The sequence below is a fragment of the Sinohyriopsis cumingii genome, chromosome 10 (assembly GCF_028554795.1).
Source record: "Sinohyriopsis cumingii isolate HCF-2022 chromosome 10, ASM2855479v2, whole genome shotgun sequence".
NCBI lineage: Eukaryota > Metazoa > Mollusca > Bivalvia > Unionida > Unionidae > Sinohyriopsis > Sinohyriopsis cumingii.
In genome coordinates, this window is record NC_142970.1 from 55,658,085 (window position 1) to 55,675,711 (window position 17,627).

A 17,627-nucleotide genomic window follows, 5' to 3' on the forward strand; every position below is an offset into this window, starting at 1 on the left:
TAAATTCTTTCTTTGGAAGGGAGATAAATGGACTCATGAACGACTGGGAGAAAAATATATTCCAAGGATAATTGTTTGGGATGAAATATGTACAGTGCCTATAGAAATGATAAAAATATTTCTTGATTGCCTGACCATGATCGAAACACATTCTATAATAATGTGTTTCGATCATGGTCAACCACCGTCTTTTGTTTGATTGTCTCCACATGAATGGCTGAAATCTTTTGTGGATTATTATGAAGAACTAATTGATCCATAATTATCAGAGTTTAAGAACTTAATCAGATTACAACCGAATAAAATTCAATGTTAAATGCTGTGTAAGATAATTTCAAAAACTTATATTAAAGATTTACTGCAAGTGTGGAAACCAACTGATTTGATAGTGGCAAGCAGAAAGGTAGTTCGTGTTACACTTCAACAACAATTATTTATGTTACATAAAGACACTGTTTTACATTTAGCCGTATCATTGTGCTATCGACCAGCTGACACACGACAACAGATTGTCGACGTTGATATACCAGGAATATCAGACGAAGAAAATATATTGTTTTAAATGATTTTGTCAAAGTTCATGTCAAAGTTGTGGAGAGCGTGTTAACCATTGTAAAATCTATATGGAGGCTAGACGATACTCGAGATTGGATCGTCGATGATCGTATCGAATGGTCAAATTTAGTTTATCTCAGCGTCTCGAGTCAGAAGAATATTTCATAGAATTGTTATAGACTTTACAGAAACTATTGGCAACACCGAAGATGCTGGAGATGTTATGAACAATGTTATAGTCAGAAAACAATTAGTTATAAACAATGTGACCCAAAAAAAATAAACGCGACTTTGACCTCGATGCTGAATGTGACAGTGAAACAACTACAAAATAATCACTGTGATGACTGTAACACAGTCAAGTTTTAGAGGAATAATCTGAATAATCCAAGACAATTTACCGTTGAATGAATTAATAGTAGCCTTGGTCATACAAAAGAAAATACGTTGCTTACCTGTCTTTAACGTAATAGACGTATAGGCAAGGCAGGTTACCAGAAGTGATCAGGGTGATAATTGTGTCTTCTGGAATTACTTTGAGTCTAATCAGTGGATTGCAGGTCTACCCGTGGATCTTACCACGTAGGAAATTTTATGTGACGTAATACTCCAATATGATCAGTCGCTCTATTTTACCACCTTCAAGTTCACCGGGTTCATATAAACATCTTGGAGTTACATTACCTAGCACTGGTTTCTTTTGAAAATTCGTGTTGTTATAGTGGTATGTGTTGTTTTTTTTTTGTAATCGCATTGACGGGTTACATGGCAGTTGTTCGAGTAATTTCGTTATTTAACGCAGCTATCACACCTGGTAATCTTGCAACCCATTCGCGAGATTTCGTATCTTTCTGAATTATTTCCTTCGCATATTGATATCCAAATAACCTCTCAGCAAAATATAACAATTGCCTGATCACGATGAATTGCAGTATGTCCTAGTCTGATTGTGACGTTTGTGTTGCTTCATCAACGATACTGCACCAATACATTCTTTGCAAGGGTCAACTTGTCATAGATGTGGCCATCATAAAGATCCTCGTTGATAAATTGGTTCAAACGAAGATGAAAATTCAGCAGTTGTTTTAGTTGATAACGGCTCCGCTTCCTTATATATACTTGCAACATCAACAATAGTTAACGCGGATTTGTATGTTAATTGATGTCTTCTAATTTTAATAGTATCATGTGGTAAAAATGAAATATCCGCCTCATGACCTTCATTTGGAACGCTCACAGCAAAATGTTCATGCTCATGTTTTTAGGTGGTGGTAGATAAATGTATCATTATGCATGTCATGCTGACTAATTTTCGGCAGTACAACACGTACAATTTTCCGCGTCGACGAGTTTATTAATTGCAGATTTACTTTCCTTTCCAATATTCTCTATCTTGGGCTATAATAAATCGATTCCTTTATTTCAAAAAACCCGGTGGAATAATTACCGGCTCCGAATAATAATTCACCTTTCATCGCAAATTTTATCAAAAGGTTAGCTAATGATTTTCGAAGAGATTTTTTTCTTATGTTGTTGTTAAATATCTTTACTTTTATAAGCCACGTCATGAATATTACATGCTAGATCGATCGCCGGTTATTGTATACTCTCCAGATTTTAGCTGATCTTATTTATCAAGCCTGATATCAAGTCTGGTTCCAGGACCACAGTAATTATATCCAGGAAGATGTCGTTCTCGTGGGTATTTGGCCCAGGAGTTCCTAGTAATTTTCCCTGTGAAGTAGCAATATCACCGCCTGACTGTGTCAGGGAAATAAATTTATATTGTTTTGTACCACATCGTAAACAATTGCCTGTAACTGCACTTTTTGTTGTTGTTGTTATCATATTCTTAATCCACACGTGAAAGTGGGTGCTTTACATCGAACACAATATGGGTTCATATTATATGTATATGGATGTAATTGATTTCTCAGCGACACGAAAGCAAGAACCCGTCAAACATTATCCATCGTTACAAAATTTTATCAAAGCTATTATCCTAGGTCGACCTGGGTCTGGTTACACGCAGTTGATACTTAATTTGATAATGAAATGGATCGAATGGGATACAGTTGTATTTAATATCTCCGTCAGTTGGTGATCAGCGATGATACGAAGTGCTTAAAGATTTTAATGAAAATGCAAAATTGTTAGACGAGGACAGCAATTATAGTATTGAAATTATTGCTGATATTCATGAAGCCACATCTGCAGATGACCTCGATGGGTTAATACTCTCGTAGTTTATGAATATATGATGGTGGAAAATCAATCAATCCAGCAAGAACATTTTCCAGAAGAAGACACAAAAACACAGACGTGATTTATGTTACTCAGCGATATACATAACTGCCTAAAGTGATTAGAGATAACTGTACTATTTTAGTTGTATTTAATGGAGTTGATAGACATACTCATCAAAATATTCATCAGATATGGTGTAGCGGATATATGGATATAACTAAATTCAAAAACTTCTTTTTGCGATCACATCAGGAAGAGCTCTTCAAGAGAACGTCATATTGGACGGAAATAATATTTCATTCATTTCTACATATACAAAAAATTATATAATATAATAATATAGTATGGTATAATATAATATAATATAATATAATATAATATAATATAATATAATATAATATAATATAATATAATATAATATAATATAATATAATATAATATAATTCGAAGCATCAATGTAAGCAAACATTGCCAAAAGAGGACAACATTTCAAACTTAACGCACATGTTGTCCACATTAAAATATAAATGGTGAGAACAACTGAACGGTGGTAAACAAATCAAATATAACGGACTTTATTGCTATTTGTCATGGTAACAAATAATTCTCTTAGTGTAAATATATGAAGAAAGAAAATTAATTCTTGAACAACAATGCCAATAAGTAGTTTAAGAGACTACCTAAAATTGTTGTTTTATTTCCTGCATGGCTTGAAACTATAGGATAGTAATATCAATATAGACAATGATAGGTAAAAACAAACAATGATGGTAACTAAATTAAAGCTTACATATATAAAGCAATATAATATCGTGGTGTATATTATCCAGCTGCCAGTTTCAGATCTAAATTGCTAAAAACTGAATACAATCCGAACTAACAGGAGATATAGTGACCATATTCAAAAGTTACAAACGGAAATATTTATTTGGAAATAGCTTTTGTGAATGGTGCGTAACAATAGTTTAAATAGTGTTTCACTAGATTTGATATTGTCTTGAATTCAGTATATTGTCTTGATATTCATCCGTCCAGTATTGCAGTCACGATGACAATTTTTAGCACAGTACAAACATTAGTTCAGTTATCCACGCTTTTCAGTTGTTATAAAATGGTAAACTAAAGTTCTTGCAAGCTGAATAAAGACATAAAAGCACATGGGGTATAGAATATAAAATTCAAATAGTTTAAAAAAATGGCTAATGTCTTGAATTCAATATGATAGTGATAGCGTTACGTTTAAATCTATTTTGTTTAATGTATCATCCTGCAAACGGCGCGTAAGAATGAGAACTTAACATGATGAACTACTGAACCCTACACAAAATGTCTTGTCCATGCCAGTAAAACTGAATGTCAATGTATAGGTTAAACACAACCAGTGCAAAATTAGTTCGAATGTCAATCACGCACGTGAATACATTTAGATATAAATCCTAGGTAAAGATCATCGATATCTTATGTTACTAACTCTAAAATGAAAACGTTGAAAGCAGTAACAAATGTCATTACAATGCATTTATGATAATCGTTTCTGAGGAAGGATAAATGTACATTTCCCATCTTGTACACGCAATGAATGTATAATATTTATAGGTTACTGCATTTGTGTGGGAAAATATGAACGAGTTTTTCGAATGGATATACTGCACGACCTTTTGAGTGCAGAATATCCATCTGACAAAATTAGTTCATATTTTCCCAAAATATCAAAATACACTACACGAAACAAAGTCACTGAATGTATTTCGCATTCCAAAACTAAATAAAAAAGCGCATATTCATCATTAAACAACAACAATATTATTATTGATCACATTACTCCACCGAGATAAATTTGAACTTAGTCGCGCGCTCCACATAACTTTCGAAAGAAAATGGTGTGTTTAGTTAAAATTGAAATTTGGAGTCATACTGTGAATGAATGTGAACTGCAGCAACTTTTCCATTTGATCTGGAATGAATACATTTTGTTTTTTCTTTCGATTCTGCCAAATTTCTTGATTATGGACAGGATTTGTATGTGACAATTCCACATAAAATACATGGGATTGAAGAAGCTAGATAGAACCTTGTTGACATATGCAAATGTGTTTATGTTTCTGTCATTGAATGTTTGAAATCATAATGTGGGAAAATTATGAAGTCTTTCAATTGCATTTATCAAAAAGACGCTATGGAATTTAATGCTTATTTCGTTTTGAGTGCAGTAAGGAGGATGCAATTGCACTTATCTTCGAAACTACAGTACAATTTCGAAATGTATAATCAAGATTGAGAACATATGACATGGCTCATGTAATTCGGATTTGCAGAACTAAAAAAGTACATCTTGAAGTATATATCTTGCCATTCTTATTACCAGCTAAAGAAGACAGTATATGATTTGTCACTTACATGTCATTTGTAATGACCCTTTCTTGCGTCTGTTGTATACTATAGCTAGCCTAAATCCGAAACATTGCATCAACGCGGAATGTGGCAAAGGAGCTGGTATGTGGCAGTCCACGAAACATCTGTTTTAGTTCATTCAGAAACAAATTTAAACATCCACATCGTAAAGCGCCTCTTACGCAAGTGTACATGATTTGTTTACAAATCCAATGTGCTGGCGTCTGCGTCCATTGTTTTTTTACAACAGAAAGTTGTTCCTTTATGCATGTGAATGCTATATGTGTATTGGCGCGCGGGTTCAGTATTGGGTAATATTGCGCGATTCTGACAATGTGAAGTCAACGGGGGAAAATGTGCATATAATAAAATAAATGATTTTAGTGGAAACGTTAGACGCAAATGTACATGAACACAAGTTTGAAAGTGCATTTACTATTGTCTCACAAATATTTAGACCTGTCTAGTTGTCGCTGATTCTGTCCCCCTCCCCTATTAACCTGGAATGGAAAGTTTTACAATGTGCAAACATTCAATGATTAATCTACGAACTTTAACTTTTGTAATATGGTCTTTATTACTGGTTCTAACTATATAAAACTGAGGCTACATATTATGTTTCTCGACAAAGTGCAAAGTGCTGCATAGTCCTCAACAGACTGACATTTTCCTCTCGCATGAAAATGTTTTACATTCAAGGAAGCAAATGATAGATTATATATATATATATATATATATATATATATATATATATATATATATATATATATATATATATATATATATATATATATATATATATATATATATCACATGAAACACTCCATATCGTAAATAACGATACATCAAATACATTTTTAAAATAAGCTCAACAGATACAATAGGCGCATTATGAGACAAATCAGAAAACAATGTTTAATTGTGTTGCGTGGGAGTGTCCTTAGAAATGGAACGGAATAAACTAGTACAGGCTTGTGAAGATGGACGAATTTATGTAATAAAGTGCAAGAGAAAACAAGTCTCTGACTAAATCGGCTCAACGCCTAACGCTTTTGAAGTGAGTGAAAGGGTTGATGATCTGATCAATGGCCTAGCTGTACTGGTGAAGATATGCAAGTGCACATCCATTAACCACATATTTGTAAGGTTTTATATAAGGTTTTATATAAGGTTTTATATAGGAATGAAAACCAAACTCACCAGTCGTCAATGGATATACGAAACATGCAAACAAAAGTATCGACAACGATTTTCAAAAGCTATTACTAAAAGCAATGGAGGAGGAACTATTGAGAAAATACTCCAACTCCAGACATATGATGTTGTTGCATACAAATGACCTCTGCGACAGCATATTGAGCTATGAATACTGTACAACACATAAGTTAGTGGTAGATAATGGTATATGTGATCGAACGGGTCTTAAATGTGCAACGCAGTTTAAACACGTACCAAACGCTGTGCGCCATGTAGACGTATTACATGGTGCGTAAAACACAATCATCATTAATGCACAAACACCTGCGATTGCACAAACTCTGTGCCTCAAAAGATGTAGAAAAATCAAAACAAGAACATATATTGAAGTGACTGAAGTTGTCGTTACTTGCAGACGAAAAAAGCTTAGTCAAATCTTGAGAAAATATCGCCTTATGTAAACCTGGCTACCGTGATTCAGCAAAAGGAAATAGCCAAACAGCATATCATGAGAATACCAAGTCTTATGCGACAAGCTGACATTATTTAGGTAATGACACATATTCCTGCACTGAATCAGACTGCTGCTCTACTGGTTACTAATGCAGCATCGACACTACATATAATGCAACAATCTGCAAATGAGCTTATTTATCAATACCACAAGGTGCAAGAAAATCAGACATACTTTTATTATTAGCAGTAGTTAAATATGCAGACAACCGCTATCGTATTAAGGATAAAATAGAATGTCCTGCATACGCAAATATTACTGAAGCTGCTACTATGTTCATGTTCAGGTACATATCTCATCATATCAAACGTTTCCAGTTACATTTCAACGCTAGCATATGTTCCTCCGATATGTTTGGTTGTTTGCTTGCGTGTATCTGGCCCTCCATAGAAAACGCGCCGCGAAGTGATCGCTCAATAAAAAGATTCTGAACAATGTGAATGCACGATTCCAGCTTGGTTTAAACAACGCGTACGGAGATAAAACGAAATGTGAGGGATCTAACGTTTACGCTTGCATGAACGTGTCACTAAATATTCAGATCACTTCAGCGAGCAATAACACCTCAATATGCACACACATATCGTATTAGTTACCCATGATTCTAAATTGTAATGCGGGCAAAACTGTATTTGCGTGTTAGCAATCTTTCTCTGATGTAAGTTTACGTGATAGCAGTGAATACAACACGTCATTCGGTGACACCTGAGTTTCCCAGTCGCTCACGCATTCGCATGGACAAAAGCATGCTCTCATCAACAGGCTTGAGTTGGTCATTATTGACTAGCTTATGCGAAGATCTGAAGAACTACACCGATTTTTGTTTTGTTCGGGTACACGCTCCTTTGCATATTAATTGTGTTATGTTCTGCCCCTTCTGTACATGCCAGTGACACTGATCAGGGACTTCGACCTCCACCACTGAAATGTAAACGTTCTTTACATATCCGGAAATAGGTGGCTGTGGTATGTTGTCATCGGTCATAATCCTAACTGCTATGAATAAGGCTGCTGTTGAATCTGGTTCGCTGTAACTTTAAGCTATTTCAGCAGCAATTCAGCTGAATTTTGCTACGTTACAACATTGGTGACCCAGTTTTACAGTCACACCTAACTAATATTTTAAAAAACTCCCATGGGACTTGTTCAGCAAGACAGCTTGTTGGTGGAGGCAGAGCTGAAGGTCTTCGCGTCTTTACTAGTATGTATAATTGCCAAATCATTTGTTCAGCCACCCATGCTCACATAAACAAATGCGTAACCTTTGCATCAATCATTTGCTGACCTTTCCTATGCGGATTCAATTCTCCAAATACCCAATCGGACTGTAGAACTTTATTGATAATGTCCATTTGTTTTGTTTCCATTGTTGTTGTGGTTTTTTGTATCGGTATATTTTAAGTTTAATAAGAGGCTTTGCCTCTAAGTTCAATCTTACCTCCTTTGATGATCCATCTTACAATTTGTTCTCATAGTGGTGGTTTAAGGCACTCAATTCGTGGATGTGATCGACATCATCACGTTGGCTTGCATAGATATTGATGGATGCTTTATATGCAGGGTCATGTCCGTAATTCACAGCTTGAATACGAGTCACATGTGCTTCGACAGCATTTGTCTAGTTGTTACAATAAAGTTATATATAAAGCCGTCTGCAGGATACACATTAATTGCATTCAGAGATGTGCTTTTCACCAAGATAATTTATCCATGATATTTATGGTCGCGTTTAATGTAGCCACGATGTCACCAACTATTTGTTTTAAACACTAAACATGCGATTATTTGTTTGAGATCTAACACAAGTTCAAGTAATCGCTGCTCGTCAATGTTTCAGCTCGAATTGGATTTCCAGTATGTGAAATTGCGCGACATCGTCGAAATATGAATATATGATTGTATTATATACTGTATCACGGAAAAAGATATCCTCAGATAATTTTTACTCTCATCAACTTTCTGCATAGGCAACACCTAAACCGTCTGAACACGGTTATGTTTTTCCAAGCTCAACTCATCAACTTAACATTGCGCCCGCTGGATCAGGTAAATTTTAAATGTTGTTGACTATGAATTTAAAAATGGTTGAAAGCGGATATTTCAACGTGATTGCGTCATCGGCTCATCACCTTACCTGTTATAATGTGTTATCAAACAATCGAAAATGGCTGAGTGACAAGTAATTGTTGAGAAGTAAAACGATTCCCTTTGCTTTTTACCGCTATCGATGAAGCAGACACAAAGGTGGGTTTGGACGCAGATGAATTTCATATGTTCATTTAACACTCGTTTAAATGTCTCCTTTTGATTTCATAGGAGAGTATTAGAAGCGACGCCACAAAGCCGCTGATAAATACCAGGAACTGATTCAGCAATTGCATTGCAGGTCGAAAAGTGTAATTTATGTATTACAGTCGTAACAAAAAGTCACAACATAAACTCACATTTGGCTTTGAACAAAGCATTCGCTTAATTCATTAGACAAACGTGAACAACAGCGGAGCAATTAGTAACACTCAGCGAAATGATGTGGGTAGCATTGTTACATAGCTAAGCTCAACAAGCATATCAAACAAGCAAAGCAAGCAACTACAGGCGTTATTCAGTGTTTGGCAGAAATATAAACAAATCAAAGCAATAAATTTAGAACACGCTTTAGAACAAATTTTGTCTGATGTAAGTACAAAAGAAAACATTGAATAACTTGACACAATAACCATCAAATAAGTGCTTCACCATTATCCGAGTACGACTCAATGATGATTGCAACAGAGCAACATCTTAATGAAAAGCTTCTTCAGTAGATCTTTGAAAATAATGTTAATGCATGTTTGTCAGTACCCATCCACTCTTTATCTGGAATGATATAGTGAACAAAGAACCATTGGAGAACAAGATTAAGGAACAAGTGTCTCTTCTGAAAACGTACAAGATTTAGAAAGCCTCTGACGAGTTGTTTGAGTATTATAATTACATACTAAAGCTGGGAAAATGGGTCAAGCAAAGTGTATGATGAATCGTTTTATGAGACATAATAGTGGGGACAATCTGCCACTGAAAATTTAAAGAATATTTTGATCAAGTAACTATTCCTCAAGTAGAAAAATCGAAGAATATTCGGAATGGATAGATGTAGAGGTAAAACGGTTGTCAATGTATTAAGTACCAAAACATATGCATGAACCAGTAAACAATATAAAGAAGACATATGCAAATAACAGCACTAAAACAAAAACCTGACCTCAAACAGAAAACAAGTAGAGTGGATAATGAAACACCCTGCACCGAACTTACACCCAGGTTAACATCATAATGTATAAATGAACACATGGTATCTGCAAAAATTAAACAGGAGATTTCCTTGATGTACTTTTTTTACCCAAAACGACCGTTCTGAAAACAATTGTGTGATCAATTTGTGCGGCCAACAAAGCCCTATAAGTCATCAATAAAGCCTAATCGATTATTATTTACTGTTGACATAGTGGACAGAACTAGATACCTCACGTTGATGCATGAAGTTGTTGAAGATATCAGTTATGTATATAAATAAAACTTCATTCGTACAACGGAAATGTTGAATTCTGAAATTGATGAGGAGCTCTGTGGGGAAACAATTCGTCTTCTACGTGAAATACATACGGCATTGCAACAGGTTGTTGCAAATACAACCCCTAGTGCTACCTCCATTATCACAATCTCATCAACAAAGCCAGAATTCAGTGTGGTTTCATCGTCATATCTTACCACTGAGGAATCATACACATTCAGTGTAACATATTTATTACAGCTGACCTAATAAACGTTACAACCATTTGATGGTCAGCTGGAAATAAGTCATTCTTTGTCAACCGTCACAGGAGACACCAGGATATATACTGAACTTCCCATGCAGGCATACGCCATGCAATCGATCAAAGAAGTCATCTGAATAGGAATCAAATTAAAGACTCTAAAACTCCTAAAATTCCTATTCGTGCAAATAAGCTCACACTCAACTATGTAATTGCAATATAATCTCAAACATAAGCGGGTGACATATCATGGTCGTCAAAAACATATGTTTAAGATTCACCTAATCACATTTTAGAGGATACAAACAATTTGTACATATGATATCATATTGCATCTGACTTTAAGAGCATGACCTAGAAGACACAGACCAAATTAACTTGTGACGCTGTAAATGGTAGTTATTGAAAAAGGTCGACACGAGAACCGTGGCAGTTCAGGATTATATGCTGTTTGCAGTTTCACCACTTGAATTGAAATTGAATACGCTCACACCACTAAACCATTTTGAACTGCCTACGATATATTATGAACAACTGGTATTTATCCAGCATAATACATATTTATTTCAACATATATTTAGAAACAAATATCAACAGATATTCCAAACTGATGATAAAAAATTATTTTCAGTAGTGATTACCTTTCGTTGTGGCGACATTTACTGTAGGACCTGAAAACAAAAAGGATAATAAAGGATAATACATGCATTGTTCAATATGGCAAGCTTGAATGTCACACAAAAGTAAGGAGTTTATTTTAATTGAACCTTAAAAACCTCAAGCGGAATCAAAGATTTCCAAGCAAGCGATTTTTGTTATTAGACAAATTTGAAAGTTGTATAATGCCGCGCTGCCTTAAACACTACAACTATTTCGTCGAAGTATATTTCATGCTGCATGCCTCTCCAACGAGGGAAGCGGAAAGTCGGCTTTATACATTGAGACTGTGAAAATCATAACTTGTTTTCAGTACAGCAGCATCGCATTTCAGAGCCATACAACTACCATTTGCATCTCGTTGGACATACACGTGCAAACGTAGTCTAAGGGAATAGAAAAAAGATCGTAATGGATGTCAAGATATCGGCTATTGCTTTAAGACCGTATAGGAGGTTATTCTAAATAGCGTTAAGGTTTAGTATAGAACGCAAAGTAAATCGGATATTAGATCTGAAATGCAACACGCTGCTTATTGAATCATCCTGGTTAAACGATATTTTGCGACTGGTGTAAACCCATAATTATTTTGGTGATTCGCATCATCATATGTTGTCTTGTTGTCAGGGTGCTGGTGATATAACAATAGGTATAAAGTGTATTTTCGTTAACTCGCCGTTTTGTAATCAGTGCATTATGACGACTAAAAATTAATTCACGCACTGTTGCACCTTAATAAATGTATCAAACAAACGAGTAAAACGGAACGTACAAATATACCTACGACGCAAGATATATTTAACATTTTCCACGAACCAAATATACAGATATAACCCTGAAAAATATGTGGGTCTAAATCCTACGTTTATGTGTCTTGAACGTTCATTATGCCAAGTTTAAAACAATGAGAGAGGCAAAGAATATTCTCCAGGATATCCAGAGACATTTGAAGGGGATGTAACAATTTACATCTCCTCCTCAGCTATTCTGACTGATAACATTTTTAAACTGTTGAAGTCTTGTAAAGGTTGATGACACTTAAAAGAGAAGGTTGGTCCTTATCCATACTGCGTGAAATAACTGGGCATGTATGATTTAATCCACAACGACACGAAAAAGAGATGCTCATATCCGAGTTTCTCAGTGTTGTTCTAACATAAGTGTGTCAATAACCAAAGCCTAAAAACAATGTTCAACAGCGCAAGACATATTATGCCTAAACGTGCAAATAAAATAGATATATTATGGGAGAGCTAAAAATCTGAGTAAATTGTCAGCACCTTCCACACTTTCTAGGCATATGTTATTTTGCTGCTTATATCTTAAAGAAATACATAGATGATTTATCCATCAAATTCGATACATTAAACATTTTTAATTAAATTACATGTTGACATATAATAAGACGTTTGAGACACATTTTTTGTATTGTTGTAAACCTGACACATATGCTAACGTTATGTTTTGAGGACCTTGATCTGTCCACAGTGTTAATCAAGGATCATCCTGTCGTCACTGTGTAACAGATTTCGCATAATGTAAAGATATACCCTAAACAAATGATCGAAACCTCCAAAAGAAAGGTGGTTGGCATGTTTGTCATTTCGTACTGGCGACACAAGGACAAACATCAAACAAGTTACCCTATACAGTTATAAACCGGGAAACCAAATATAAACATTTTGAGTTCCCTATGATATATTATCAACATATATTTAAATTTTATCCGGTAAAATACAAATTTCTTTCAACACACATACAGGAATAAAGACCAACAAATCTTCCTAATTAATGAGACAAAAATATTCAGTAGAGATTACCCATGTGACTTGTGCCATTTACTGGAGGAGCTGAAAACAAAAGGGATATTAAAGGATAATAAAATTAGTCCTCAATATGGCAAGCTTGAATGTGACAAAAACATAAGGAGCATAATTTAATTGAACCTTAATAATCCAAAGCTGAAATCAAAGATTTCCAAACATGTGATTTTTGTTATTAGGCAAATATGAAAGTTATAAAATGCAGAACTGCGTAAAACACAACAACTAAGTTCGTCGAAGTATTTTTGATGATGCATATCTTTGCAACGAAAGTTGAGGAATGTCCACATTCAACATATATTTGTTGTTGTAGGGTATAAGCAATTTTTCCGCACACGATAGGCTATACATGCGACTATTATTAATGGTGGAGGAAGAAACCGGGGAAAACCCGGAAAGAACCACTGACCCACGAGAAGCTACTGGCAACCTTTATCACATACCCACCCTGGCCGAACCCGAGACTCGAACACACGCAGACATAGGTGAGATGGCAGTGATAAGTAACGGAGAGCGCTTTAGACCACTCGGCCACTCGGACTCCACATTTAACATAGAGGCTGGGAAAATCATAATTTGTTTTCAATATACCTGCATCGCATTTCAAAGTTTTACAAGTACCCTTAATATCTTCATCGACATATACTTGGAAAACGTAGGTCGAGGGCAAAGAAGAAAACTCGTTATCGAAATCAATATATAATCTTTTCTTCAAGATTTGTCAAACGACTAGTTTACAATGTATTCTTGTTTTTATGAAAAGTAGTTTCTTGTAATCAACAGCAACGGTTTTCCAATCCTATAGGATGTTATACTTAATAACTTTACATTTAACAGAGACTGCTAAGGAAATAGGATGTAACATCCAAAATTTAATACGTTGCATATTTAATCAATCGGGTTGAAAGTGTCCCTTGTAAATCATAACTCTACAATTGATGAAGTAATTCCACAATGGAATTTAAAGAAGGCCGACTGGGCCAAGTTCGAAACACTCTGTAAAACCAGGCTGAATGAGGATACAGTTTTCAATGTTAACGACCCCATTCAGCATTTTACATCTATTTTAACCGACATTGCAGAAGAATCTATCCCCAAGTCCTCAACAAACTGTAAAAGAACCCTAAAACCTTGGCTCACTAAGGAATGTAAGGAAGCCATACGGCAACGCCGATAAGCCTTGAAAAAATTTAACAATCATCCGACGCCCGAGAATTTAAGTAAATATCGTATTCTCCGGGCCAAAGCTCGCGCACAATCAAAGAAAGTAAACGAGCATCATGGATGAAATATGTTTCCTCCTTAAACTCTCGTTCCTCAATTAAGAAAGTTTGGGACACGATCAGCAAAATAAACTGAAAGAGAAAACACAATTCTTCCCGACATCTAAAAGTGAGCAATAACAATCTTAGCTCAAAACGTGACATAGCAAATGTTCTTGCTGATACATTCTCTAAAAATTCGTCATCATCTAATTATTCCGAAGCCTTCCAAAAATTGAAAACTCAAAAAGAAAAGTCACGTTTAAAATTCACATCCAACAACTCGGAAATCTACAACCAACTGTTTTCACTATCAGAACTTATGGAGGCTTTAGACAAGGCCCATGATACTTCCGCTGGGCCTGACAAAATACATTACCAGTTTTTAAAACATCTTCCAGAATCATCTTTAACATCTCTTTTGAAACTCTTCAATGATTTATGGATTACTGGTAACCTACCTAAAATATGGAAAGAAGCAACAGTAATACCAGTTCCCAAACCCGGTAAAGATAGCGAAGATCCTACCAACTATCGACCTATTGCACTCACAAGCTGCATGTGCAAAACAATGGAACGAATGATCAATTTTCGGCTTGTATGGTACCTGGAAACTAACAATTTAATATCTCCTTTCCAAAGTGGCTTTCGTTATGGACGGAGCACCAACGATCATCTGGTTAGACTAGAAACATTCATTCGCGATGCATTTATCAAGAAAGAACATTTAGTAGCGGTTTTCTTTGATTTAGAAAAGACCTATGACACAACATGGAAGTACGGGATACTAAAAGACCTGCACGATCTAGGTCTAAAAGGCCGTCTGCCCTCTTTCATATCCAACTTCCTCTCCGACAGAGAATTCAAGGTACGAGTGGGCTCTACTCTCTCAGATTTGCACGAGCAAGAGATGGGTGTGCCCCAGGGCAGTATTTTATCTGTGACACTTTTCAATATCAAAATTAATAACATCACCAAGTGTTTGACTCCTGGTGTGGATTGCTCACTATATGTTGATGATTTTCTCATACGTTATCGGTCAAAGCACATGCATACAATTGAAAGACAACTACAGCAAAATATCAACAAGATTCAAAATTGGGCTAGTACGAACGGTTTCAAATTCTCGAAATCAAAAACGGTATGTATGCATTTCTGTCAATTACGACGACACCACGATGAACCTAAACTCATGCTGGACGGAACACCTATTCCAGTTGTTGAGGAAACAAAATTTTGGGGTATTATCTTTGACAGAAAACTGACTTTTATTCCACAACTAAAAAACTTGAAAGCCAAATGCTTAAAAGCACTTGACCTACTTAAAGTAGTAGCGCACACTGACTGGGGTGCTGATAGAAAAGTCATCCTCAATTTATATAGAACGTTTATTCGCTCCAAACTAGACTATGGTTGCGTTGTGTATGGTTCAGCCCGAAAGTCATATCTTAAAATGCTTGATCCAATTCATCATCAGGGAATAAGACTGGCTCTGAGAGCATTTAAAACATCCCCGTGTGAAAGCCTTCTAGCTGAGGCGAATGAACCACCGTTATCACATCGTAGAGAAATGCTTTCCGCACAGTATGCTCTCAAATTAAAATCAAGCCCTCTGAATCCTGCTTTTTCGGCTGTTTTTCAACCCAAATACAAAACTTTATACGAAAATAAACCAAACGCCATACCTTCCTTTGGCATTAGAATATCATCCAGCCTTGACACTACAAATATAGATCTTTCTAAAATTCAGAAAACGTCTATCTCCGAAACACCACCCTGGCTACTTAAACAACCAAAAGTACGTTTTACACTACACGATGGGAAAAAATCTGAAACAAACCCTTCTGTCTTCCACAACTCTTACCATGAACTGCTCACCGAATTTATAAACTACACCAGAATTTACACTGATGGATCAAAGGATGAGGAAAAGGCTGCTGCAGCCTTTGTTTGTGGAAATCTCACAACGCAAGATCGCTTACCAAATGGAGCATCAATTTTTACAGCCGAAATCAGAGCAATAGAGCTTGCTCTGCAACATATAGAAAAGAACCATATTTTAAACAGTATCATCTTCTCCGACTCGCTATCAGTACTCCAGTCACTACACAATAGAAAACTGGAGAACCCATTATTGAAAAACATACTGGTCAAAAATACCGAGCTGAGTGTCTCCCACAATATAATATACTGTTGGTTACCTAGCAATATTGGCATTAAAGGTAACGAAAAAGCACATCGCGCTGCTAAAATGGCCCTTACTCAAGAACCATTTGATTTTAAAATACCATATACTGATTTTAAACCTTGTATCAGAAAGTTCTTTCGTCAGAAGTGGCAGGCATCATGGAATGATGCCGGGAATAACAAACTTCATGCAATCAAGCCAACTCTAGGAGAATGGACTCCTTCCTACAGAACCATTCGTAGCGAGGAGGTTGTCATAGCAAGAATCCGAATTGGTCATACTTATATCACCCACACCCACATACTAAAAGGTGAAGACCCACCAGAGTGCATTTCTTGCAATGAACCATTCACTGTCAAGCACTTTATGATAGAGTGCTTCGACCTACAACGTACGCGCGATCGTTATTACATTGTGCATGACATGAAAGAACTTTTTGATACTATAAACATCATTCGTATTACAGAGTTCCTGAAAGCCGTAAATATTTACTCTAAACTCTGACATTTATGCTATCACCTTGTGCAGTTTTATGCAATATATATACCGTCCCATTTTAATACGTATTCATCTTATTTACATCTCCCGTTGATCGGGAAGCTTTATTTTGCACCGTTACCATTCTACCGTTTTTAATTTCAACCATTTGTTCTTTTTTATCGCTGGTCGATATAGGACCTTTAATCAGTTTTAAAAGATTATACAAATAACACTTTGTTTGGCGCTAAATAGCCTAACAGTGCTGATGCGCCGTTAAAAATCAATCAATCAATCAATCATTGATCGGGAAGCTTTATTTTGCACCATTACCATGTTACCGTTTTAATTTCAACCATGTGTTCTTTTCTATCGTTGGTCGATATAAGACCTTTTATAATTTTTAAAAGATTATACAAATAACATTTTGTTTGGCGCTAAATAGCCTAACAGTGCTGATGCGCCGTTAAAAATAAAATCAATCAATCAATGAAAGTGTTTATGTGACAGGTCTATATGAAG

General features: G+C 35.6%; 1 protein-coding gene across 1 annotated transcript in view; it reads right to left on the reverse strand.

Annotated features, from left to right (window-relative positions):
• LOC149790185 (mucin-3A-like) overlaps positions 1-11,364 on the reverse strand; it is a 52,133-nt gene extending 40,769 nt beyond the window's left edge. The window contains exon 1 of the mRNA XM_089973414.1: positions 11,340-11,364. The gene's annotated coding sequence lies outside the window, so the exon portion shown is untranslated. The remainder of the gene's footprint in view (positions 1-11,339) is intronic.
• Between the last annotated feature and the right edge of the window lie 6,263 nt (positions 11,365-17,627).